The 24,274-nt window shown below is 42.9% G+C and overlaps 1 long non-coding RNA gene across 5 annotated transcripts; it reads left to right on the top strand.

The window, feature by feature from the left end:
• The first annotated feature begins 437 nt into the window (after positions 1–437).
• LOC145122794 (uncharacterized) lies at positions 438–2,545 on the top strand. Of its 5 annotated transcripts, none has more exons than XR_013714740.1 (4): positions 438–1,027; positions 1,161–1,491; positions 1,713–1,985; positions 2,291–2,545. It is a non-coding gene; the product is annotated as an uncharacterized LOC145122794 (long non-coding RNA). The 5 variants fall into 5 exon arrangements; XR_013714737.1 differs by having other exon boundaries at positions 441–1,027; positions 1,223–1,491; XR_013714738.1 differs by having other exon boundaries at positions 512–1,254; positions 1,394–1,491.
• The last annotated feature ends 21,729 nt before the right edge of the window (positions 2,546–24,274 follow it).

Below are 24,274 nucleotides of genomic sequence, written 5' to 3'. Positions count from 1 at the left end.
GTTTACACGTATATCGGAACCTATACTTAGACCATCTCCATTTTTCCCCCATAAATAGAGTAAATAGTGTTTCATCTCCAAACATACTTTATTTTCTACCCCATTTTTTACCCAAAAAAATATATTATTAGAATATTCCATTTTATGACTTATATATATTGTCAAATACACTCCTATACTAATTAAACTCTATATTATGATTAATTAATATAAATTAGTATATAACATAATATTATAAATATTAAATATTGCATTTAAATTATAATTAGTAGATAAAATAAACTAAAAATATATAAAATAAAAATGAGAGAGACTAAAAATAGAGAAACTAAAAATAAATAACACATACAAACATCAAATATGTTTATAAAGATGGGGTAGGGTTGGAGAAAATGGGAAAAGAAATAGAGTTTGGGGGTAGGGTTGGAGAAAATGGGAAAAGAAATGGAGTTTGGGGGTGAGTTGGATATGCCTTATTTATTTAACAATCGTTGAATCCGTCATCCTACTTAAATGCATAACTGACCAATTTTAACATTTTAAATTTCAAAAATACAATTGAAACCCTAAAATCTCAAATTCTCTGTATAAACCTAAAGTTTCAGCAGTTGAAGATGACCGCAAAACCAAGGATTCCAGGTCAGCATCTACCCATGTTTCCGCCTTCAACAACCCACCTTTCTTTAGATCTAGCAACAAGCATCATGGATGTGTGGAGCGTATATGGAGGTGCTCTCTGTTACAGTCCCCCATCTGCACACCATTAACATTGTCGTGTCTCTTCTTCAACCTCAGTTCCCCAGCATGAACCTACTTCGTCTCCAAACTCTTTCGTTCTTCGATTACTGTGTGCCACCACCATAATCAATGCACTCGACACTGGCTACGCCCTTGGACAACTACCCACCAGCAGCACGACTTCACACCAAAACACGACCACACACCTTGCAGCGCGAAAGACATCTCACTATCGTTATCACACCCATCGCAAAGCCTAACATTCTCCTCTCTGTCGTCTACCACCACGGTCTGCCCTTCTCTCACTCTCAAATGCTAATCCCCATTTTCAATATATGTTTAATGTTTATATGCATTCTCATACGAATTTCTATTTTTATTGGTTTTCTTGTTGATCCCATCTATGTATTGCTGAATTGAAGCTTGAACAAGAAACTCCAAATGCTCCTATGTTCCCTGACCATGAATGATTCTTTTATTGCAGGAAACTTCTACATATCCATGGATGTATTGTATGTATGTGTTTTTTCTTCTTTTTTATGAATTTCTACGACTTTGATCAGTTTTGATTTGATTTATTTTTTGATAAGAAAGTTATATTGATCTATTGCGTAACTATTTTTCAAACTACATGAGGTTTTTAAATTGATTTCAGAAAACATTGGAATCTAAGCCCAATGTTGATCATTTTGGCTTTTTGGAAGTACTTCTTGCAAAAACTGGATACATGAGGTTCCTGTTATGAGACACTTGGTATGTTACATTTCAATTTTGTGGTTTTTTAATTAAGATGGTAACATTGTATATTTTTAGTGGTTTAGATATGTGGTTTTCATATAGTTTTCAACCAAGATAGAATTCGTAAGGCATAAATTTTTTCCAGTCGTGTTCATGTACATAAATGCCCCATCTTTATAAACATATTTGATGTTTGTATGTGTTAATTTGATATTGTTTTTGCTATGGATGTGTAGGTTATTGATCATGTATAGGATAGACAAAAAGAGATTGAATGGATGCGCATCGTGTTGTCTCGCATATAGCGATGGATGTACAAGTTTTATGATCACCATTTTTAATGTTTTTGAAGACATCCGTTGATATCTGAAAGGATGCCAAGTACAAAATTTGACATTTTTTGACTGTTGGGTTCTTAGCTGGTGGGAAGATTCTACGTGGGAAATTAGAAATTGCAGGGAATCTAATGCATAGGGATTGTTGAAGGGATCAGATGCCATTGCTTCATGGCAAGTCTTAATATAAACTATCCTGTCCTCACATATCAATACCTAGAAACAAAAGAGACAAAAAAAATTATATTTTGCCTTATTATTCTCCCTCATACTCAAGTAATCTGGAAACATTAATTAGGTAAAAAAAAACAAGCCTTTACCTTTTCCCTCTTCAGGTATGTTGTTTTGGTTTATATATAGTAATATAATCCATTTTTGACAAATCTGTTTTCATATTGGATGAAGTGATTAATATCAATATTTTCTTTGGTTTATAGTCAGTAGTAAAGTTAGTTTATAACAAGTTTATTTTCATGTAGGATAGAATGGGTAACAGAGGCAGGAAATGTAAGCTGTGGAGGAGTTAATGAAGGCAGTCAGTCAAGTCAGTCAGTCAGGTGTTGATTGCAAGGGTTTCGAAGGAAGCCACAGGGGCAACATCTCTTTCTGATGAGTCACAGTTGATTTTAAAGGACCAATTGTAACAAGAAGAGGATATATGAGCATTTTATTGGTTATATATTGTTATTGATTATATCTTTATTTAATTTAAAGTTCTTGTTGTTTTCTGATAAGTATAAATGGTACATCACATAGGATTTGGGTGTGTTCGGCAAAATTAGCAGGTAGCTTGTAGCTTGTAGCGTTTTGTTAAACGCTACATGAAGTAGCATTTGGATTTGGAGCGTTTTGTTTAAACTAAACGCTAGAAGCTTGTAGTGCCGAGTAAGGCTTTCTGTTCAAAACGGAGCGTTTTGTCAAACGCTAGAAGCTCCCAAACGTTCCGTGCCGAACACGCCTTTTGTGTCTCTCCACATGATTGAAATTATTTTTTTTTCATTCTATCATCTTTTCATATCACGGGTACAATTATTTAAATATTAAAGGCATCGATTAATAATACAACTTACACACTAAATAAAAGAATATCTTCTAAAATAGCCAAGTATATAAATAAATAAAAAAACACTATTGAATTTACATATAATGAATGAATCAATTTCCATTAGATACTAAAATTATTCTAAAATTTAAATTACAAGTAAATTACCATCAATCATTTGTTAACTTAGATTTGTTAACTTAGAGGACAACGAGACAAAATATATTATAATATTTCTAAATAAAGAACAGCAAAAGAACATTTTGGAATCAAAATCCGAAATGTTCACTAAGAAAGAAAAACTTTAAATTACTCCAAAACGAAACAAAATTGCAAAAGAAAGTATTTTAGAATCATAATTGCAAATATCTAAAATTGAAAATATATGCTATAATTATTGAGTGGTGAAACAGTAGACGTAAGCTTTAATCATTGGATATTTTTGATTGATGAAGTATTCTGTAACACCTGGAATCCAGAAGACCCAGAAAGGAAAGAAAAACCCTAAGTCAAAGGGGTCAACTCGTCGAGTCCAAGGAAGAACTCAACGAGTCGGAGCGTGTCCCGTGTCGCAGATTAAGTGACCGACTCGACGAGTCGGGGAGACTGACTCGGCGAGTCTGGTCTGGGTTTGGAAACCCTAATTTCGGGACTTGGTGCCCTATTCAAGCATCATTCAGGCCTCCACCCCAGCCTCCATCACTCCCCTCACCTACTCTCGAAACCCTAATCAACCTTGTGGAGTATTAAGCTAGTTTCTTGCCTTTGTGAGTGATTTGAAGCTTGGAGAAGGAAGGAGACTCTTAGTGGTGCAAGAAAGAGCTATAGATCCAGAGTTGGTGTGGTATTTCAGATCATTTGAAGGTATAAAGCTTATACCTTGACTGTTAATCATCTAGATCCCCTTTCTAGCTTGTATTTTGCCACATTTGGGCCATTTCCGAGGTTAATCGGAGTATTAAGCCCTTGAGGATGTATTGGACTTCAGATCTGGGCACTCTTGAGCTTTAGAAGCTCAGATTTGCTAGCTTTATCCAACTATGGCTCCATTTTATGTCCTAGACCTCCATTTTAGCTTGGATTGAGAGTTTTAGCTTCATAGCACCTTGCATGCACGTAAAGTTAGCAACTTTATGTGTAATGCTAGCCTGAAGAGTCCAGATCTATGAGTTGGTAGCAATGGAATGGACTGTAATCGACAGAATAGAGATGTCACAAAGCGGAATCGACGAGTCGGTTCATGGACTCGGGGAGTCAGGTCGCAAACCCAAATCCCTTCGGGTTATGAGTCAGATCAGTGAGTTGAGTTGGTGAAGGACACAGCCAGTCTGGGTCCATAATGGACATGAAGATCATAGTACTCGACGAGTTCAAGGAGGAACTCGGCGAGTCCAAGGCAATCTCCTTAGTTATGAAGGTGGACTCGACAAGTTGTTCATACAACTCGGTGAGTCGGTTGAAGATGGTCCCGATTGAATGGTTGAAGGAGAACCCGTTGAGTTCTTGCTAGACTCGACGAGTTAAGTTGGGGGTTGTAATGGATTGGAGGAGTATGGAATCGACGAGTTGGTAGAACAACTCGGCGAGTCAAGTCAACTGGAAGTTGACTTTGACCGTTGACTTTGACCAAGTTTGACCAGGGTGACTTTTGGATTATTGTGGTCTAAATGTTGTTTTGGGTATTGATAGTTCGGGAAGCCGGAGGGTCCGCATTTCAGAAGTGCCGGTTAGCAGTTAGAAGTGTTCAGCGAGTCTTCAGCAGTGCGAGGTGAGTCTCCTCACTGTGTGCATGGGTCTACGGCCACAATGCCGACCCATTATGTTTATGTGCATGATTATGCTTATGTATAGAAGGAAGACCCGAGGGTTAGCCCCAGGCACTTATTAATATATGTTTCGGGTTATGACCTGATATCGGGCGAGGCCCGAGGAATGTTAGGATGCTAGAGGTCTTTGTGATTCTTGCATGTGTCGATATGATAGGTTTAGGACCGAGGGTCCGATGTCGGGGTAAGCCCGAAGTATGTTAGATATTAGTATGTCTCAGGACCGGGAGTCCGACACCGGGGTAGTCCCAAGGAAGATTCTTATGTAGCATGTTAGATATACTTGTTGTCTTCGTGATACTTGTATGTGCCTGGTAGGGAGGTGAGTGTGGCCGAGGTCCCGTATCTCACCACTAGCTGAGTATGGATGGGGTTCCATATCTCGATAGTAGAAGAGTAGGGGCGAGGCCCGTGATAGGAAGGACGTGAGTGTGGGCGGGGGCCCGTATCTCACCATTAGTAGGAGTATGGACGGGGTTCCACTACTTTAGTAGCAGATCCGGGGCGGGGCCCAAGTAAGGTAGGAAGGACGTGAGTGTGGGCGGGGTCCCGTATCTCACTACTAGTAGAAGTATGGACGGGGTTCCACTACTTCAGTAGCAGACCAGGGGCGGGGCCCAAGTCAGGCGAGGCCTTAGATCAGGATGCAGTTAGATTAGGTTTATGTATGCTTTATTATGTTGTTTGATTGTATATATGTGTATGGCGGGCGAGGCGCAGAGACAGGCGGGGCCTATCGAAAACAGATATGTTCACCGAGCGGGGCTCGAAGCCAGGCGGGGCCTGATGACGGACGGGGTCCGATAGCGGGCGAGGCCCGATGCAGCGGGCGGGGCCCAGTATATGGTTATGTGCTCATGGTTATGTATGGCATGTTTGGATCAGTAGATATGTATGGTATGTGGTAGGTTGGGGAACTCACTAAGCTTCGTGCTTACAGTTTTCAATTTTGGTTTCAAGTATTTCCGTAGCGGAATGAAGAGCTTGGGATGATCGCATGGCACACACCATGAAGTTTAGCTTGGGATGTTTACTCTGATAAAATGAATAAGTGTTTTAAAAAGATACTCTGATTTGTTATATAACCCTTTTAATATGTATAAAATGATTTAATACTCTGGTTAGTAGTGTTTTTAAAAGAAATTTTTGGTCATGATTTTTGGGATGTTACAAGTTGGTATTAGAGCCTTGGTTTGAGGGATTCGGGGACACTCTCGGGTGTGACTGAACTCAAACTGAGGGCTTGGTAAGGAAATTTTCAAAGGAAAAACCGTTTTTATAAAAAGAACCTTGAAAAGAAAAAGGATTTCGAAAAAGGAATAAGAACTTTGAAAAGAGAAAAGGGTGTGGTGCATGCAATCAGCCGAGCTCAAGTAAGCTCTCCCAAATTACCCATACAAGTTTATGTTATGATATGATTATGTGATAAGCATGCTAGAGTTAGGGCTAAGGATCTAGGAGGATGCCTTATATGCATGTTATATGTGCTTATTGAGCTGTATGCTAGTATTGGTTAAATAGTGGTAGGATAGCCTGTTTAGGTTGTGCCTGATTATATGAGCTTATATCGCATGCTAGTGCAGATTCTTGATATGTAAATATGATTGCTTGATTATGTTATGGATAGATTTTCCTTTTGTCTGAATGCTGCTTGCTCTGTGCTTTGTGGGATTCTGAGTGATGGGAGTTAGCTATTAGGTGAATACGTTAAGTCACATGTAATCAGGGTTGAATAATCTTAGAGTGCTGGATTTGACCCTATTGCGCAACTCTTGTTTGAGTCTTAACCGTTGTAGGGATGAGTCCTTTACTCGAAGGATTATCCGAGCCTCGTTACATGTGATGGTATTCAGGTGATGGCTAACTGGCATCACGAGGAGACCTTCAGCAGCTGAGGACTGGTTTGAGTCGGAGATTTCCCTAGGGTAGGCCTAGGATGAGTTTAGTGCTGGGAGCAGTGGTAGTAGTGAAAGGGACTTAGTGGAGTCGAAGCAACTCTTGAGGAAAGTACAGATACATGTGGAAGGTAGTATGGGCCCGTACTACTGAAAGCAGAGGATCCGTACTCGATTCAAGAGGGGCTGAGATAAAACTAGGGAACTTGTAGTGTGTGTGATCCCTCAGTAGTGATGTGTATTTTGATGATTGTTATGGCATGGCGACGTTGCAAGATGGACCAGTGGATGGATCAGGTGTAAGAGAGGGATCAGGCTCGGGTTTAGGGACCGAGCAGCTCGAGGAGCGGATGAGGGAGTTTGTATCAGCTGAGATTACGCGCAGTATTCTAGACCAGACTCCTGTGATCTTTGGTACGGTCAAGGAGGGTATTATGGAGATTTTGGATGAGAGGCTTGGAGCCTTCTGCGCAGAGATGATGGCCATGTTGGGAGCGCGTACATTGACATTCCGGGAGTTCAGAGCTTGTGGAGCTCCAGACTACCATAGGGTTAGGGACGCCATTGCTAGTGGCAGATGGTTGGCCGATGTCGCCAACGCTTTTCGTTCTAGCCGGTGTCCAGAGGGGGACAAGGTTCGAATCGCCTCCTGTCTTCTGAAGGACAAAGCACGGGATTGGTGGGAGGAGATTGGTCATGCTATCGGGGATGATGCCGCGTTGGACGCGATGACATGGAGCGATTTCTCGGCCAGGTTCAAGGCCGAGTGTGCACCGGTGATTGAGGTGCAGCAGTTAGCCCGTGAGTTTCAGGATTTGAGGCTGACTATAGAGACAGTGGCGGAGATTACCGCCAAGTTCAGGGAGGGAGCCCTTCTGGTTCCGCAGTATGTGGCGGATGAGGAAATGAAGATGGCTCGGTACCACAAGATGTTGAGGAGCGATGTCAGTCAGTTTGTGAGTCGGTCCAACTGCAAGACGCTGGAAGACATGATCGCTCGGGCCAGAGAAAGAGAGATTGATCTTGAGATAGAAAAGAAGAGGAAGTTGGCAGAGATTCAGATATCTATGGGATCGGGCAAGAGGCCCAAGAGGTCAGATTCTAGATTGAGAGGTCATCAGGACCGGGGCCGCTGTGGCAAGTGCGGCAGGATGCACAAGGGTGCGTGTAGGAGTGGCAGTGTTGGTGATTCTCGTTGCTTCAAGTGTGGCCGGATTGGACATTTTAGCAGGGATTGTACTGCTACCACCACCCAGGGATCAGACTTGATATGTTTCCATTGCTATCAGAGGGGCCACAAGAAGGCCCAATATCCGAGTTTGTATTCAGCAGGACAGGTGATAGCACCTGCCCCTGCAACCTTTAGGATCACCGACGGCCATCAGGGCCGGGCAGAGACGCCTGCAGCAAGGACCAGGGCGTATCAGTTGGTTTCAGATGAGGTGTGAGCAGCCCGATGCGTCAAGTACGTATCTTTAATTTCTCTAACAGCTTATGTTATGGTTTTATTGTTATGGTTCTACATCGGTAATGATAATGATATTTCAGAATTTTGTGGCCTGCGTGTGATTGAGTTATATGTTATCTGCATACCTTGAATGTTAGAGTGAAAGTAGGAGGTCGTCTCCTTTAGAGCAGGTTACTTCGGATGCAGTAACTGTAGCATGTATGTGTGAGACTCGGTAGTGTCTCGCTAGTTTCGGGAAGGTGTCATTTGTGTATAGATCGATTATATCCCCAGCTGTGGTAAGCTTGGGTTTTCAGCTGAGTGGCCAGAGGATGATGGGGAGAATTGGGAATTCTCCCAAGCTGTGAATTGTGAGAAGCTAGTCGAATCGAAGTGGGGGAGAGCCACCCGTTTGGCCAGGGGCAGGAGTAAGTGCAAGACTGGGGTGATTTCGCAGTCTTGGTGAATATGGAAGCAGCTCAAGTGGTTGCATGGATTGAGGATCAGATAAGTTGGGAGTTGGGGAAAACTTCCCAACCTTGAGTTTGTGTATTCACGTTTAGTTGATGGCTGGTTCGCGGAAACCAGGTCGAAGAGCTTCTGGCAAGGTGCGAGTTTAGTCAGGATTTAAGACTACGTGGTAGCCGCAACATTCCCCAGCAGCGAGTCAGTAAGGAAAGTGTTGTAAGACTGCGGGTAAGCTGTAGCATTCTTTAGCAGCTGAGTTAGTGGAGTGTGGGCGGGGGCCCGTATCTCCTAGTTTGCAGAGTGTGGGTGTGGGACCGTATCTCCGAGTTAGCATGATAAGAATAAGGAAGGTATAGTTTGGGTGAGACCCATGGGCGAGGCCCGTGTTCTTTTAGCAGCAGGTGGGACCTGGTAGAGACCTTAGGGTAAGGTAGGAGATCGAGGATCCCAGATCTTCTAGAGCCAGAGTGGCTAGGTTGATAGAGCAGTTCAGGTAGTTGCAGTATCTCCATAAGTCGCTGAGAGCAGCTGAGGATTTGTTCTTGCGTTCGGTAACCGGTGGGGGGCCGGTATTTCGGGTAATGGTAGATCAGTAGGGACCAGGGTGGTCTCGGTTCATCCGGAAGGCGGATGGGAGTCAGCATGACTTCAACAGGAAGAGATGATAAAGGATCTGGTGTAGAGGGCAGTGAGCTGTTCGGGTGATGCTAAGTTACTCGCGGTGAGATTAAGTAATCTCAGAGCGATTGAATTAACTCTGTTGCGTAGTCCTCGTTGAGTCTTAACCGTAGCAGAGAGGGATCTTCTACTCGAAGGAATTATTACGTGAGGATCTGTCCTCAATGGAATTTGGAAAGGTTTGTTGCTTGAGGAAAGTTGCCTTGGAAAGGCCAGTGACAGCGCAGGGTAAAGGGGGTGGCCCCCTTGTATGCCAAGTGTAAGTGCTCGGGAAGTACCAGTATGATTACCGGTTGTGTAAAAGTGTTGTACTCAAAGGTAGTAATGATTGGATTATTCTGAGGATGATATTTTCAAGGATTGAACCAAATGGGCGAAGTGCGTGTCTGGGGGTAAAGCTGTAAGAGGATTGTAAGATAGTTGACCGTGGCGGACGTCAAGGACGAAGTCTAGTTTAAGTGGGGGAGAGTTGTAACACCCGGAATCCAGAAGACCCAGAAAGGAAAGAAAAACCCTAAGTCAAAGGGGTCAACTCATCGAGTCCAAGGAAGAACTCGACGAGTTGGAGCGTGTCCCGTGTTGCGGATTAAGTGACCGACTCGACGAGTCGGGGAGACTCACTCGGCGAGTCTGGTCTGGGTTTGGAAACCCTAATTTCGGGACTTGGTGCCCTATTTAAGCATCATTTCAGGCCTCCACGCCAGCCTCCATCACTCCCCTCACCTACTCTTGAAACCCTAATCAACGTGGTGGAGTATTGAGCTAGTTTCTTGCCTTTGTGAGTGATTTGAAGCTTGGAGAAGGAAGGAGACTCTTAGTGGTGCAAGAAAGAGCTATAGATCCAGAGTTGGTGTGGTATTTCAGATCATTTGAAGGTATAAAGCTTATACCTTGACTATTAATCATCTAGATCCCCTTTCTAGGTTGTATTTTGCCACATTTGGGCCATTTCCGAGGTTAATCCGAGTATTAAGCCCTTGAGGATGTATTGGACTTTAGATCTGGGCACTCTTGAGCTTTAGAAGCTCAGAGTTGCTAGCTTTATCCAGCTATGGCTCCATTTTATGTCCTAGACCTCCATTTCAGCTTGGAATAAGAGTTTTAGCTTCATAGCACCTTGCATGCACGTAAAGTTAGCAACTTTACGTGTAATGCTAGCCTGAAGAGTCCAGATCTATGAGTTGGAAGCAATGGAATGGATTGTAATCGACAGAATAGAGATGTCACAAAGCAGACTCAGCGAGTCAGTTCATGGACTCGGAGAGTCAGGTTGCAAACCCAAATCTCCTCTGGTTATGAGTCAGATCAGTGAGTTGAGTTGGTGAAGGACTCAGCCAGTCTGGGTCCATAATGGACATGAAGATTATAGTACTCGACGAGTTCAAGGAGGAACTCGGCGAGTCCAAGGCAATCTCCTTAGTTATGAAGGTGGACTCGATGAGTTGTTCATACAACTCGGCGAGTCGGCTGAAGATGGTCCCTATTGAATGGTTAAAGGAGAACCCGTCGAGTTCTTGCTAGACTCGACGAGTTAAGTCGGGGGTTGTAATGGATTAGAGGAGTATGGACTCGACGAGTTGGTAGAATAACTCGGCGAGTCAAGTCAACTGGTAGATAACTTTTACCAAGTTTGACCAGGGTGAATTTTGGATTATTGTGGTCTAAATGTTGTTTTGAGTATTGATAGTTCGGGAAGCCAGAGGGTCAGCATTTCATAAGTGTCGGTTAGCAGTCAGAAGTGTTCAACGAGTCTTCAACAGTGCGAGGTGAGTCTCCTCACTGTGTGCATGGGTCTACGGCCACAATGTCGGCCCATTATGTTTATGTGCATGATTATGCTTATGTATAGAAGGAAGACCCGGGGGTTAGCCCCAGACACTTATTGATATATGTTCTGGGTTATGACCTGATATCGGGCGAGGCCCGGGGAATGTTAGGATGCTAGAGGTCTTTGTGATTCTTGCATGTGTCGGTATGATAGGTTCTGGACCGAGGATCCGATGCCGCGGTAAGACCGAAGTATGTTAGAGATTAGTATGTCTCAGGACTGGGAGTCCGACGCCGAGGTAATCCCGAGGAAGATTCTTATGTAGCATGTTAGATTATACTTGTTGTCTTCGTGATACTTGTATGTGTCTGGTAGGGAGGTGAGTGTGGGTGAGGTCACGTATCTCACCACTAGCTGAGTATGGATGGGGTTCCATATCTCGATAGTAGCAGAGTAGGGGCGAGGCCCGTGACAGGAAGGACGTGAGTGTGGGCGGGGGCCCATATCTCACCATTAGTAGGAGTATGGACGGGGTTCCACTACTTCAGTAGCAGATCTGGGGCGGGGCCTAAGTCAGGTAGGAAGGACGTGAGTGTGGGCGGGGGCCCGTATCTCACTACTAGTAGAAGTATGGACGGGGTTCCACTACTTCAGTAGCAGACCAGGGGCGGGGCCCAAGTCAGGCGAGGCCTTAGATCAGGATGCAGTTAGATTAGGTTTATGTATGCTTTAGTATGTTGTTTGATTGTATATATGTGTATGGCGGGTGAGGCCCAGAGACAGGCGGGGCCTATGGAAAACAAATATGTTCACTGAGCGGGGCTCGAAGCCAGGCGGGGCCTGATGACGGACGGGGTCCGATAGCGGGCGAGGCCCGATGCAGCGTGCGGGGGCCCAGTAAATGGTTATGTGCTCATGGTTACGTATGGCATGTTTGGATCAGTAGATATGTATGGTATGTGGTAGGTTGGGGAACTCACTAAGCTTTGTGCTTACAGTTTTCGGTTTTGGTTTCAGGTATTTCCGTAGCGGAATGAAGAGCTCGGGATGATCGCATGGCACACACCAAGAAGTTTAGCCTGGGATGTTTACTCTGATAAAATGAATAAGTGTTTTAAAAAGATACTCTGATTTGTTATATAACCCTTTTAGTGTGTATGAAATGATTTAATACTCTTGTTAGTAGTGTTTTTAAAAGAAATTTTTGGTCATGATTTTTGGGATGTTACAAGTTGGTATCAGAGCCTTGGTTTGAGGGATTCGGGCACACTCTCGGGTGTGACTGAACTCAAACTGAGGGCTTGGTAAGGAAATTTTCAAAGGAAAAACCGTTTTTATAAAAAAAACCTTGAAAAGAAAAATGATTTCGAAAAAGGAATAAGAACTTTGAAAAGAGAAAAGGGTGTGGTGCATGCAATCTGCCGAGCTCAAGTAAGTTTTCCCAAATTACCCATACAAGTTTATGTTATGATATGATTATGTGATAAGCATGCTAGAGTTAGGGCTAAGGATTAGGGGTGTTCGTTTGGATGGATCGGTTTGATCCGATCCAATCAAATAAATCTAAATTGATTTCGGTTTTCAAAACATGGATCCGAATTTCCAAACTAAGTTCAAATCCAATCCGATCCGATCCAATTACAATTCGGTTGGATCGGTTTTTATAATTCGGTTTTCAAAAATCGAAACATTTTAAAACGACATATAATTATAATATTATCCAATTTTACACAAGAAGCAAAATCAAATAATTTAGTTGTGATTTGAAATTTATAAACAACTAATAAACAGATATATTATAGTTAAATATTTTATAGATACAAAACTTTTGAGAGAAAATGCATATTAATGTTTTTTTATTGGGTGAAGCGTTTTGAACCTATTTGAAAAAATAAATTACAAAATTAATATATAACTATAGATATATATTTTAAATAGATAAATAATAAATTTTTATTCGGTTTTTTGGACTATTCGGTTCTTATTTTATAAACCAAAACCAATCCGAAATCCAAAATAATAATTCGGTTTTGTTGAAAACCAATCCGAATATCCGAATATCCGAACCAAATAGTCCAATCCAAATTGTCCAATTGGATAATTCGGTTTTATCCGAACAGTGAACATCCCTACTAAGGATCTAGGAGGATGCCTTATATGCCTGTTATATGTGCTTATTGAGCTGTATGCTAGTATTGGTTAGACAGTGGTAGGATAGCCTGTTTAGGTTATGCCTGATTATATGAGCTTATATCGCATGCTAGTGCAGATTCTTGATATGTGAATATGATTGCTTGATTATGTTATGGATAGATTTTCCTTTTGTTTGAATGCTGCTTGCTCTGTGGTTTGTGGGATTCTGAGTGATGGGAGTTAGATATTAGGTGAATACGTTAAGTCACATGTAATCAGGGTTGAATAATCTTAGAGTGCTGGATTTGACCCTATTGCGCAGCTCTTGTTTGAGTCTTAACCGTTGTAGGGATGAGTCCTTTACTCGAAGGATTACCCGAGCCTCATTACATGTGATGGTATTCAGGTGATGGCTAACTGGCATCACGAGGAGACCTTCAGCAGCTGAGGGCTGGTTTGAGTCGGAGATTTCCCTAGGGTAGGTCTAGGATGAGTTTAGTGCTGGGAGCAGTGGTAGTAGTGAAAGGGACTTAGTCGAGTCGAAGCAACTCTTGAGGAAAGTACGGATACATGTGGAAGGTAGTATGGGCCCGTACTACTGAAAGCAGAGGATCCATACTCGATTCAAGAGGGGCCGAGATAAAACCAGGGAACTTGTAGTGTGTGTGATCCCTCAGCAGTGATGTGCATTTTGATGATTGTTATGGCATGGCGACGTTGCAAGATGGACCAGTGGATGGATCAGGTGTAAGAGAGGGATCAGGCTCGGGTTTAGGGACCGAGCAGCTCGAGGAGCGGATGAGGGAGTTTGTATCAGCTGAGATTATGCGCAGTATTCTAGACCAGACTCCTGTGATCTTTGGTACGGTCAAGGAGGGTATTATGGAGATTTTGGATGAGAGGCTTGGAGCCTTCCGCGCAGAGATGATGGCCATGTTGGGAGCGCGTACATTGACATTCCGGGAGTTCAGAGCTTGTGGAGTTCCAGACTACCATGGGGTTAGGGACGCCATTGCTAGTGGCAGATGGTTGGCCGATGTCGCCAATGCTTTTCGTTCTAGCCGGTGTCCAGAGGGGGACAAGGTTCGACTCGCCTCCTGTCTTCTGAAGGGCATAGCACGGGATTGGTGGGAGGAGATTGGTCATGCTATCGGGGATGATGCCGCATTGGACGCGATGACATGGAGCGATTTCTCGGCCAGGTTCAAGGCCGAGTGTGCACCAGTGATTGAGGTGCAGCAGTTAGCCCGTGAGTTTCAGGATTTGAGGCAGACTACAGAGATAGTGGCAGAGATTACCGCCAAGTTCAGGGAGAGAGCCCTTCTGGTTCCGCAGTATGTGGCGGATGAGGAAATGAAGAAGGCTCGGTACCACAAGATGTTGAGGAGCGATGTCAGTCAGTTTGTGAGTCGGTCCAGCTGCAAGACGCTGGAAGAAATGATCGCTCGGGCCAGAGAAAGAGAGATTGATCTTGAGACAGAAAAGAAGAGGAAGTTGGCAGAAATTCATATATCTATGGGATCGGGCAAGAGGCCCAAGAGGTCAGATTCTAGATTGAGAGGTCATAAGGACCGGGGCCGCTGTGGCAAGTGCGGCAGGACGCACGAGGGTGCGTGTACGAGTGACAGTGGTGGTGATTTTGGTTGCTTCAAGTGCGGCCGGATTGGTCATTTTAGCAGGGATTATACTGCTACCACCACCCAGGGATCAGACCTGATATGTTTCCATTGCAGTTAGAGAGGCCACAAGAAGGCCTAATGTCCGAGTTTGTATTCAGCAGGACAGGTGATAGCACCTGCCCCTATAACCTTGAGGATCACCGACGGCCATCAGGGCCGGACAGAGACGCCTGCAGCAAGGAGCAGGGAGTATCAGTTGGTTTCAGATGAGGTGTGAGCAGCCCGATGCGTCAAGTACGTATCTTTAATTTCTCTATCAGCTTATGTTATGGTTTTATTGTTATGGTTCTGCATCGGTAATGATAATGATATTTTGGAATTTTGTGGCCTGCTTGTGATTGAGTTATATGCCATCTGCATACCTTGAATGTTAGAGTGAAAGTAGGAGGTCGTCTCTTTTAGAGCAGGTTACTTCGGATGCAGTAACTGTAGCATGTATGTGTGAGACTCGGTAGTGTCTCGCTAGTTTCGGGAAGGTGTCATTTGTGTATAGATCAGTTATATCCCCAGCTGTGGTAAGCTTGGGTTTTCAGCTGAGTAGCCAGAGGATGATGGGGTGAATTGGGAATTCTCCCAAGCTGTGAACTGTGAGAAGCTAGTCAAATCGAAGTGGGGGAGAGTCACCCGTTTTGCCAGGGGCAGGAGTAGGTGCAAGACTGGGGTGATTTCGCAGTCTTGGTGAGGATGGAAGCAGCTCAAGTGTCTGCATAGATTGAGGATCAGATAAGTTGGGAGTTGGGGAAAACTTTCCAACCTTGAGTTTGTGTATTTGCTTTTAGTTTATGGCTGGTTCGGGGAAACCAGGTCGGAGAGCTTCCGGCAAGGTGCGAGTTTAGTCGGGATTTAAGACTGCGGGGTAGCCGCAGCATTCCCCAGCTGCGAGTCAGTAAGGAAAGTGTTGTAAGACTGCGGGTAAGCCGTAGCATTCTTTAGCAGCTGAGTTAGCGGAGTGTGGGCGGGGGCCCGTATCTCCTAGTTTGCAGAGTGTGGGCGTGGGCCCGTATCTCCGAGTTAGCATGATAAGAATCAGGAAGGTATAGTTTGGGTGAGATCCATGGGCGAGGCCCGTGTTCTTTTAGCAGCAGGTGGGACCTGGTAGAGACCTTAGGGTAAGGTAGGGGATCGATGATCCCAGATCTTCTAGAGCCAGAGTGGCTAGGTTGATTGAGCAGTTCAGGTAGTTGCAGTATCTTCATAAGTCGCTGAGAGCGGCTGAGGATTTGTTCTTGCGTTCGGTAACCGGTGAGGGACTGGTATTTCCGGTAATGGTAGATCATTGGGGTCCAGGATGGTCTCGGTTCATCCGGAAGGCGGATGGGAGTCAACAGGACTTCAACAGGAAGAGATGATAAGGGATCTGGTGCAGAGGGCAGTGAGCTGTTCGGGTGATGCTAAGTTACTCGGGGTGAGATTAAGTAATCTTAGAGTGATTGAATTGACTCTGTTGCGTAGTCCTCGTTGAGTCTTAACCGTAGCAGAGAGGGATCTGCTACTCGAAGGAATTATTCCGTGAGGATCTGTCCTCAATGGAAGTTGGAAAGGTTTGTTGCTTGAGGAAAGTTGCCTTGGAAAGGCCAGTGACAGCGCAGGGTAAAGGGGGTGGACCCCTTGTATGCCAAGTGTAAGTGCTCGGGAAGTAACGGTAGGATTACCGATTGAGTAAAAGTGTTGTACTCAAAGGTAGTAATGTTCGGATTATTCTGAGGATGATATTTTCAAGGATTGAACCAAATGGGCGAATTGCGTGTCTGGGGGTAAAGCTGTAAGAGCATTGTAAGATAGTTGACCGTGGCGGACTTCGAGGACGAAGTCTAGTTTAAGTGGGGGAGAGTTGTAACACCTGGAATCTAGAAGACCCAGAAAGGAAAGAAAAACCCTAAGTCAAAGGGGTCAACTCGTCGAGTCCAAAGAAGAACTCGACGAGTCGGAGCGTGTCTCGTGTCGCTGATTAAGTGCCCGACTCGACGAGTCGGGGAGACCGACTCGGCGTGTCTGGTCTAGGTTTGGAAACCCTAATTTCGGGACTTGGTGCCCTATTTAAGCATTATTTCAAGCCTCCACCCCAGCCTCCATCACTCCCCTCACATACTCTCGAAACCCTAATCAACCTTGTGGAGTATTGAGCTAGTTTCTTGCCTTTGTGAGTGATTTGTAGCTTGGAGAAGGAAGGAGACTCTTAGTGGTACAAGAAAGAGCTATAGATCCAGAGTTGGTGTGGTATTTGAGATCATTTGAAGGTATAAAGCTTATACCTTGACTGTTAATCATCTAGATCCCCTTTCTAGCTTGTATTTTTCCACATTTGGGCTATTTCCGAGGTTAATCCGAGTATTAAGCCCTTGAGGATGTATTGGACTTCAGATCTGGGCACTCTTGAGCTTTAGAAGCTCAGAGTTGGTAGCTTTATCCAGCTATGGCTCCATTTTATGTCCTAGACCTCCATTTTAGCTTGGATTAAGAGTTTTAGCTTCATAGCACCTTGCGTGCACGTAAAGTTAGCAACTTTACGTGTAATGCTAGCCTGAAGAGTCCATATCTACGAGTTGGAAGTAATGGAATGGACTGTAATCGACAAAATAGAGATGTCACAAAGCGGACTCGGCGAGTCGGTTCATGGACTCGGTGAATCGGGTCGCAAACCCAAATCCCTTCTGGTTATGAGTCAGATCAGTGAGTTGAGTTGGTGAAGGACTCAGCCAGTCTGGGTCCATAATGGACATGAAGATCATAGTACTCGACGAGTTCAAGGAGGAACTCGGCGAGTCCAAGGAAATCTCCTTAGTTATGAAGGTGGACTCGATGAGTTGTTCATACAACTCGGCGAGTCGGTTGAAGATGGTCCTGATTGAATGGTTAAAGGAGAACCCGTCGAGTTTTTGCTAGACTCGACGAGTTAAGTTGGGGGTTGTAATGGATTGGAGGAGTATGGACTCGACGAGTTGGTAGAACAATCGGCGAGTCAAGTCAACTAGAAGTTGACTTTGACCAAGTTTGACCAGGGTGACTTTTGGATTATTGTGGTCTAAATGTTGCTTTGGGTATTGATAGTTCAGGAAGCCAGAGGGTCAGCATTTCAGTAGTGCCGGTTAGCAGTCAGAAGTGTTCAACGAGTCTTCAGCAGTGCGAGGTGAGTCTCCTCACTGTGTGCATGGGTCTACGGCCATAATGCCGGCCCATTATGTTTATGTGCGTGATTATGCTTATGTATAGAAGGAAGACCCGGGGGTTAGCCCCAGGCACTTATTGATATATGTTTCGGGTTATGACCTGATACCGGGCGAGGCCCGAGGAATGTTAGGATGCTAGATGTCTTTGCTCCCTTCCGGACAGGAGCAGATCTCAAAGATCGACTCCATCTTCTCGAACCATTGCAAGAGGGCAATGATTCCGCCAGTTCCATTGAAGGCACTGGGTTTGCAGCTGGTGAAGTCCTTGTACGAGCACTCCCTAGCGCGTACTGGAGCTTCGACAACAGTGGGAGGCACATAAGTTTCACTCCCACTTGTACCGGTCGAGGTGAATTGTGCTAAAGCTGCAATAACAGCCGCATTCACAACAGCTTGGATAGCTGCTGAGTTGTATTGAGGAGGAGGAGGAGGTGGTGTTGAAGTTACCGGAGGATTGCGTCTCGTTGATCAGCACGGAGGCATCTTTTAACTAAAAGTTTACAAAGATGAAGACATTGATAAGAACTTAATAGAGATAATAATGAGTGTGACTCATGGACTAACTCTCCATAGCCCAACAACACAATGAAAGTATGACTAAATGTAGATTTAGCACTAGAAAGATGAAAGCATTTGGATATTAATTTCCATGAGATTAGATATCTGTCAATAATACTGGTATTACAGATGTAACAAGTTCGGGAAAAATGACCTAGAAGTAGGTCTTACATCAAACCAAGATAGGAAAATTTTAACAGAGCTACGACCTAACAAGACTTAACAGATTCAAAGTCTTAACATAGATAGGAAATTACATAGACTAAGTTATATCCAAAAGAGAAACTTGAGTAGGCTCTATCTACGACGAGAACCACTAGAATGAGTCCTTGATTCTGACAGACGGCACTCCATGTCTCTCATGCGCCTTTCAGACATTGCCTGCCGAGCTCGAAGTTCCCTGACTTCAGCTTGGGTTGCAGTAAGATCTCTCCGCAGGGCCGCATTCTGATTCTGAGTCCTTTCATAAGCAGACTCCAGATGGCGAATGCGAACGGTATTGACTCCCGCATCGGCATCAACTTCCATGATTCGGTTGATGGCCGCTCTACCCTGTTAATCACTACGAGCAATCATGCGGACCAGGATAAGCAGGACCCTGTCCGCTGAGCCTCCCTCGCTCAAGTTATAGAAGCTTCGGTCTCCGTTGTAAGGTAAGGGTTGACCCTGTTCGTGGCTCCATCTATTCAAGTTTGTTGCCCACAGAGGTGTGGGACCTTGAAATGCTGGACGAGGGTTTGGGTTCAGGATTTGAGCCACTGGGGGTAGGTTGTTGACTTTGGGTTCGGAGTCAGAATCCTCCGAGAAGTTCTCTGCGAAGTCATCATCCAAAGGGATTGGATGATTCTCTTCTGGCTCATCCTCGAGCCATCCTCCGTTATTTTGGTTGGGGAAGTACGGGTCGCCAGGGAGATGGAATCCAACCATGTTTATCTACGCGAGAAAAGGGGTAAAAGAAATAATTAATAGACGTACTAATTTAGATAATTATAGGATTATCTTTATCAGTTACTTCAATACTTGCATAGTGCATACCAGTTACATGAAATCAAAACAGGATAGACCTTCAAATAAGTGACCCTAACTCCAAATCCACAACCAAACGAGGAACAAGAAGTAAAGCAAAGATCATAGATTCTTAGTCTATGACATCCTAGTCACATATAACCTCAGCGTATCCACTTAGCAACTATTGACTTACTAATAAAGACCTTTAGTTCTCAGGTAAGTAATGATAGTAACACAAAATACTCCTATAGTATTTTAGGTTTATGTTCTGTTCTAATGTTCTCGTTGGAGTAGTGTTGGTAAGTTTTTAGACTTGTTGCAACCTCATAACCATTCCTAGGCACATGCTAGTCACTCTTCGGAAGATATAGTTGATCAGGCTATATCACTCCCCGGTTTGACTATATGTCTCTAAGCCTAATTGTGTTGTTCAACAATCGTAATACTTTTGTTCTGTCCTAGTGACACTGATTTTAGTATGAATGCAGGTATGTATACTTGGTTAAATATTTTATTATTTAAAAGTATAAACTCTTGGTCAGAGTATTTTAATCCCGTTGTGTTTATAGTTTGTATATCTTTTATGGGTTGATATACTCGATTCACTATAAACAATGCTCTGATACCAATCTGTCACACCCCAAAACCTGAACGACAGAAACGTTCCGGGGCGGAGGACGTCATGTACAGTATCACAACAAAGCATAATAGTAAACAAGCAACAACATCATCTATTTCATTAATAATATAATTTAATACAAGTGTGTTCTGTATAGTTATAAGACACCAAAAATATGAATCCAAAATAAGAGATGAGTCTTGAACGTGCTCCATCTTCTCAAAACCTGGCATCGGTACCTGTCTACTGATGACCTGAGAATACAAGTTATTTTGAAAGAGTTTATCAGCTTTAAAGCTGGTGAGTTCATAAGTATTTTAGTGTCATTGATTGTATGAAAATGTTTGTAGGTGTTTGATGTATAAGTTTGTAAGTGTTTGTAGTAATTGTTTGTATCTCCTAGAAAATCCTATATTTTCTACTAAAGATAGCCTTCTACCAAGGCATCAAATGTTTTGTATGTTTGTTTCTTGTAAAAGTGTGTATTTTTCCCAAGTGTGACTATCATTAACAAAATATAGTTTTTACATTACCGTTTATGTGCGAAGATCACAACGTGAATGCAATGGGAAATAACAAAGTACTGTAGTGTTGTATTATAGTGACTACTATTGTACTAACTACCTTAAGCCAATTGTTAATTAAGGTATAATGTGATATGATTGTAACCATACTTGATCGACTTAGTAAAACACGATGCTCGAATGACGTCGAAATGGTATGACATTCGTCACCCGTAGACCTGCATGTCGCACTGTAGCTAGCAGCAAAGTGTAGGACGGTCAGTCCCGTATAGATCTATACACAAATCCACGCTCTCCCTCCAGGAGACTCTGGTTACAAAACGAGCCATAGCAGTGATGCCATGCCCCGAAGTAGTGGCTCACATTTATGTTATAGTATTCTTGTATATGAATTATATGTACTGGTGTAGTGTATGTTCTCTTTGTCTAGTATGTAGTATGTTCTCTTTGTTTCTCATCATAGTATGTTCTCTTGTATAGTGTATAGTATGTTCTCTTGTATAGTGTATAGTATGTTCTCTTAGTTTCTCATTATAGTATATTCGTTCTGTTTCTCATTATAGTATATTCTCTTAGTTTCTCATCATAGTAAGTTTGTATTGACTCATGAATGAACTGACTCTTGTATGTTTCGTTGTACTAGAAGTAGTGAGTAGTGACTTCCTAAACTATACCTATTATAGTTTACTAGTAGAGTTGTTTGTATGACTGAGTGTGTTGAACTGAGATAAAAGCTTTTATGTCTATATATATATATATATATATATATATATATATATATATATATATATATATATATACACATAATATATAACTAAGGATCAAACGACACTCGGACAAACAACAGGGTACTCTAAGTCCACAACCAAACAAGGAACAGGAAATAAAGTGAGTTATCAGTCCTAAGTCCTTCCAACCTTACTCATATAACTATATATGCATTAGACATGGTTTTGACAATATATAAGTTTAAAAGAGTTAAAAGAAAAGGTTTGGCATATAAGAACAAGTTTGATAAAGAGTTTAGCATGTAAAAGAGTTTGATAAACATTTTGAAGTAGTTTGTTTGATGCAACAGTTAAAAGTATAGTAAATCCATTTGTTTGATAGTTATTAATCACATGTGATTAATATAATAACTATAATGTTTCAGCTTGTATCCCCCCCCCATAAAAGCATTTAAAATCATTTAAAAGGTAAATTAAGGGGTATGAACTCACCTGCTGTGAGTGACACGAATGAAAGATCGGTTTGCAGGATGCTAAGTGCCAAGTGAAGACTTGAGCTCAATGGATCCTAAATAACATATAATGACACATATATGTATCTAATTAGTGTTTAAAACATATAATCATGAAATGGAACAACCTTAGGGACTAGGAAACACTTGTAATGAAGTGTTACACCAGATAAGGGGTGTAGGGCCTCACTTTGGAGTTTACGGCCCAAATGGTAAGACTCCCATGAGTTCACGGCCCATGGGTTTGCGGCCCTATGAGTTTACGGCCGTAAACTCATGGTATTTTGTACCAAAGTGTGTGTTAAGGTCTAATGGTCTTCCAAGAAGTGTTCTAGTTCCCAAACTTAGCTCCTAGAAGAGTTTAAGGTCAATATGGCACCATTTTAAGGGTTTACAGCCAAGGGAGATGATCTTGGCTGTAAACTCCCTTTATTCATGACAAATGGATGTTTTCTAAGTGTTCTTCAAGTATTTCAAGTATACAAAAAGCTAAGGAGAGAGTACTTACGATATAGAAGCTTGAAAGGGTGTTTAAGGTCCAAAAACACTAGTGTGTGTTCTTGGTGTTCTTGGTGAAATGAAGAACACTTGAAGATCTAACCAAAAGAAGAGATTTCATGGATGAAATCAAAGGGTTGTACTAGATAAAGATTTGTATCAACTAATCAAATGGAAAGAATTCTTACATTTTTGGAAGATCAAGATGATGATCTTATGATACTTGAGAGAGAAATCGGATTCTTAGACTTGGAATGGATGAGAAATGAGGAGAAGTGATGAAATCTCATACATATAGCATGAGTTTATGGCCCACATGTAAACTCATGGTGGTGTGGCCGTAAACTCCATATGATGGGGTTTAAAGCTTGATTAAGGCATAAAGGGCTCAAGCAAATACTTTCTAACACCCGATCCTTGAATGTACTATGCTTATAACACTCAAACAGACTCTAAATAGTGCTAAATGATAGCAGAAACAAGTCTGACTTTGATTGAATTGAATGGTTGTACAAGATAGAAATTTCGAGTTGTCACATCATCCCCCCGTTACAGAGAATTTCGTCCCGAAATTAGAGTTTAAGCAAATAAGTAGTTACAAATAACTAAGTAAAAAGATGAGGATATTTCAATTTCATTTGATCCTCGCGCTCCCAAGTGAATTCAAGTCCTCGCTTGGCATTCTAGCGAACCTTCACTATCGGGATACGGCTTTGCTTCGTTCGTTTGACCTCTCGGTCCATGATCTCTACAGCTTCTTCCACGAAGTTGAGGCTCTCGTTGATCTCGATTTCATCGAGTGGGATTACAAGAGTCTCGTCGGACAGACACTTTTTCAAGTTCGAGACGTGGAAAGTAGAATGTACGTTACTGAGTTCGCGAGGTAGATTGAGTTTGTAAGCTACAGGGCCAATTCTAGTGAGAATCTCAAAAGGCCCTACGTATCTTGGATTTAGCTTTCCATGCTTTCCGAAGCGTATCAAGCCCTTCCAGGGTGAGACCTTCAATAAAACACGGTCGCCAATCTGGAATTCCAAAGGTTTCCTTCTCTTGTCTGCGTAGCTTTTCTGTCGGTCTCTAGAGGCTTTCAATCGTTCACGGATTTGAACGATCTTCTCTGTCGTTTCCCGAATGATCTCCAGACCTGTGAGAGTGCTGTCAGGAACACGTCCTTTAGCTAACTGGGTGTCACCCACCTCAGCCCAACACAGAGGGGATCTGCACTTTCGGCCATAGAGGGCTTCAAACGGAGCAACTTTTATGCTCGTGTGATAACTATTATTGTAAGAGAACTCGACAAGGGGTAGATGACTATCCCATGTCTTTCCAAAGTCTATCAGACAGGATCGCAACATATCTTCAAAAGTTTGAATACTCCTCTCACTTTGTCCGTCTGTTTGAGGATGGTAGGCTGTACTCATGTCCAGCCTAGTTCCTAGGGAACTTTGTAGCGACTGCCAGAACCTCAAAGTGAATCTACTATCTCTATAAGAGATAATCGATATGGGAACACCATGCAGTCGTACAATCTCCCTAATGTATGTTCTAGTTAGCTTCTCCATCTTGTCAATTTCCTTGATAGGTAGGAAGTGTGCGGACTTGGTTAACCTGTCTACGATCACCCAAATGGTATCGAGACCACCCGTAGTCTTGGGAAACTTGGTTATGAAGTGCATTGTGATCCGCTCCCACTTCCATTCAGGTATCTCCGGTTTTTGAAGTAGACTTGATGGTTTCTGGTATTCGACCTTAACCTTGGCGCAAGTAAGGCATTTACTCACGAAGGTAGCAATCTCTGCTTTCATGTTAGGCCACCAGTATAACTTTTTATGATCCAGATACATCTTATCTGAACCTGGGTGGACGGAATAACGAGTGTTGTGCGCTTCGGTCATGACCAAGTCTCTAAAACC

The sequence above is a fragment of the Lactuca virosa genome, chromosome 6, assembly GCF_052849685.1.
Source record: "Lactuca virosa cultivar CGN04683 chromosome 6, Lactuca_virosa_CGN04683_v6, whole genome shotgun sequence".
In the NCBI taxonomy this organism is placed as follows: Eukaryota; Viridiplantae; Streptophyta; class Magnoliopsida; order Asterales; family Asteraceae; genus Lactuca; species Lactuca virosa.
The sequence above is the reverse complement of the archived record's forward strand: the minus strand, read 5'-3'. Positions and strand labels throughout refer to the sequence as shown.